Here is a 2,682-nt window from a genome sequence, read left to right as displayed (position 1 = left end):
AAATAGCAATTTAAAAAAGAAACTATTTCATATATATATATATATATATATATATATGAAATAAATCGCACAAAACAGCGAATAAAAAACTCGAATTTTGCAACTGGTTCAAAATTAGATGTTCAAGCTTAAAAAAATAAAAATCGACTTATTCTGTTATTTAAAAGATGCTAACAAAAGGTATGACATGTGAAGTGAACAAAAAAAAATTACAGAAAATATAATGCAAACTATAAATTCCGCCGGCTGAATATATATATATATATATATATGCCCTTAACCACAGTAAGTCCTATTACACCGAGGATGTTTTAACACAGTGCGTGTGTGTGTGTGTATGTATGTATATATATATATATATATATATACCCACACACCAATAAAACTATATACTTTACTATTCATAAGCATTTATTTAAATTGAAACATCGCAATTCTTTTCCTTAATTTCTAAGCCGTTTTGTTTTTAAAACCAAATTTTCACATGAAATAAGATATGTCAAATCCGGGTTGTTACTCCATTTAAGAAAAATATAGCGGATGAAAGAATTCTTCCCCTTTCACATACACAACTGTTCCTTTTCATTGGCGTTATTATCAATTTTTACCAAAGTCAAAAGGAATGTTTGCCTGTGCACACAATTTAAGACGGGGGCAAATTTTAAACTGAGGGGACTAACGAGAATTCCGCCAACTTCAAGAGGGGAGGGATGTTAAAAGAAAGGAACTGGTGGTGGTAGTGGTGGTGGTTAACAGCAACAAGGCCATCCATGGTCCCAGTAAGCCGGCGCATAATAGCATCCTGCCCTATTAATACAAGAAGCTCCCTATACCTCACGTTCTCCTTAACACAAATACATTCATTAAGTGATGAGAATCGCTTTGCAAGGAACGATGTAATTTATCGCAATATTTTTTTTAATCTACATGAAAGATAAATATATAAATCGAAATATATCTTGATATAGCTATTTAAAAAATGACGGTTATGAACTGTAGTAACATTAATGTACACGCTAAGTAATATTCTGGAGAGCAATTTGATTTATTCCTTTATGGGTCTTAGAAATTCCCTCTTATCTTTAGACATCAACCTAAATTATACCGGTGAGAAATTATTTCTGCTTATCAACTAAACAGAATGTACGACTAAAATAAACAAAGAATCTTAAAATCTGAAAAAAAAAGAAAAAAAAAACCGTCACTAAACTTCATCGGTTGATCACTGGGGCCAAAATACCTCTTACAGTGAATAAATAACAAAAAAAAGGGGGGGGGGGTTGGAATCAATGTGGACAAATGATCAGCCGTAAATTAATGAAAGTGAAGAAAGTGGAACAAACAGCTGTATCATATCGGAGGGAAGTGAGCTTGTTAATAGTTTAAGGTGTGGAGAGAGAGAGAGAGAGAAATAGTTACTGCATTTATACAGAGTAAAGATACTTGTCCTATGTTAGGAAACGGGACAACGTAAGTTATTTAACACTGCTCTCATTTGAATAAGTAATCAACTAAAAATAACTGCCAGCTATGTATCTGTCTACACAGATTACACACGCATATACACTCATTAACTCTATATAAATATATAAGAAAAAAATATTACTAAAAGGTTGTAGTGCACACACACACACATATATATGACATCTGCGAAGTACATAGGGCTACAGAGAGCTCCTTCGGTCAGAGCAATCCAAAAAGTAAAAGGTGGTAAGTTTGTAAACAACAACCAAACTTACATATCTAAAAAAAAAAATCCTTCAAATGCACCATCGAGAAAGATTAGTTGAATTAATCCATAATTCCATGCTTATTTCAATTGTCAAACTGGACAGATTCTTAATTGCCGAATACATTTGTTGAAGACTTTATTAACAAAACGCACGGAAATATATTTCCGAATTATAATAAAACTAAGTTACTGCAGCTTTTTTATGATGAATAACATTAAAATAAATATGAAAATTATCCTCCGAGACTATTTAAAATAAGACATACACCGGTAAAATGTAGAATTTGTTCGAAGGAATTTCAACAAGGTGTGACTGAATCCCCGCCATATCTCACTTTCAGCCACAGGAATTCCTACGAAATACGTCATCTTAATCAACATTATGGTGTTTTGTTTTTGTTGTTGTTTTACTAACATCAGTGACACGTATATATGACATAAAATACAGACATTTCTAAAATCTAGCAAAATATAACGTTAACAGATAGAAACGGCCTACAACAACGATAATAGTGCGGGGGAAGGCGACGGAAAAGGGTTTGCTGGAACGATCCTCGTGATCTGTGTTCCTTGATGTAAGGAGCAGTCGTTTAGCCCCAGGTCAGCTCTGACTGAGTAAACGTCATGATCGACATTCCAACCCTAACGATCATGTATTTTTTTATATCAAATACTATATATATGTGTGTGTGTGGATGGTGTTCTTGATCTTATGATATTTACTTTGTATTATATTATACTTATTGTACTTTTAATTATAAATTTTTTCTATATGTGACAGTGGATTTTCATCGATGAGTTCATAAACATTGGTTCTTTTCCCTAATACTATATATATATATATATATATATATATATATAAAATATATAGTTTTAGGGAAAATTGATTTTAATTGAGTTTTTACCTGTAATTTTGGATTTTGTCCCTAACATTATTATATATATATATA

The 2,682-nt window shown here is 31.8% G+C and overlaps 1 protein-coding gene across 1 annotated transcript in view; it reads right to left on the bottom strand.

Annotated features, from left to right (window-relative positions):
• LOC106867446 (ceramide glucosyltransferase) overlaps positions 1-2,682 on the bottom strand; it is a 105,953-nt gene that overhangs the window by 101,626 nt on the left and 1,645 nt on the right. The window lies entirely within an intron of this gene.

Source organism: Octopus bimaculoides, chromosome 6, assembly GCF_001194135.2.
Source record: "Octopus bimaculoides isolate UCB-OBI-ISO-001 chromosome 6, ASM119413v2, whole genome shotgun sequence".
Classification (NCBI taxonomy): domain Eukaryota; kingdom Metazoa; phylum Mollusca; class Cephalopoda; order Octopoda; family Octopodidae; genus Octopus; species Octopus bimaculoides.
The sequence above is the reverse complement of the archived record's forward strand: the minus strand, read 5'-3'. Positions and strand labels throughout refer to the sequence as shown.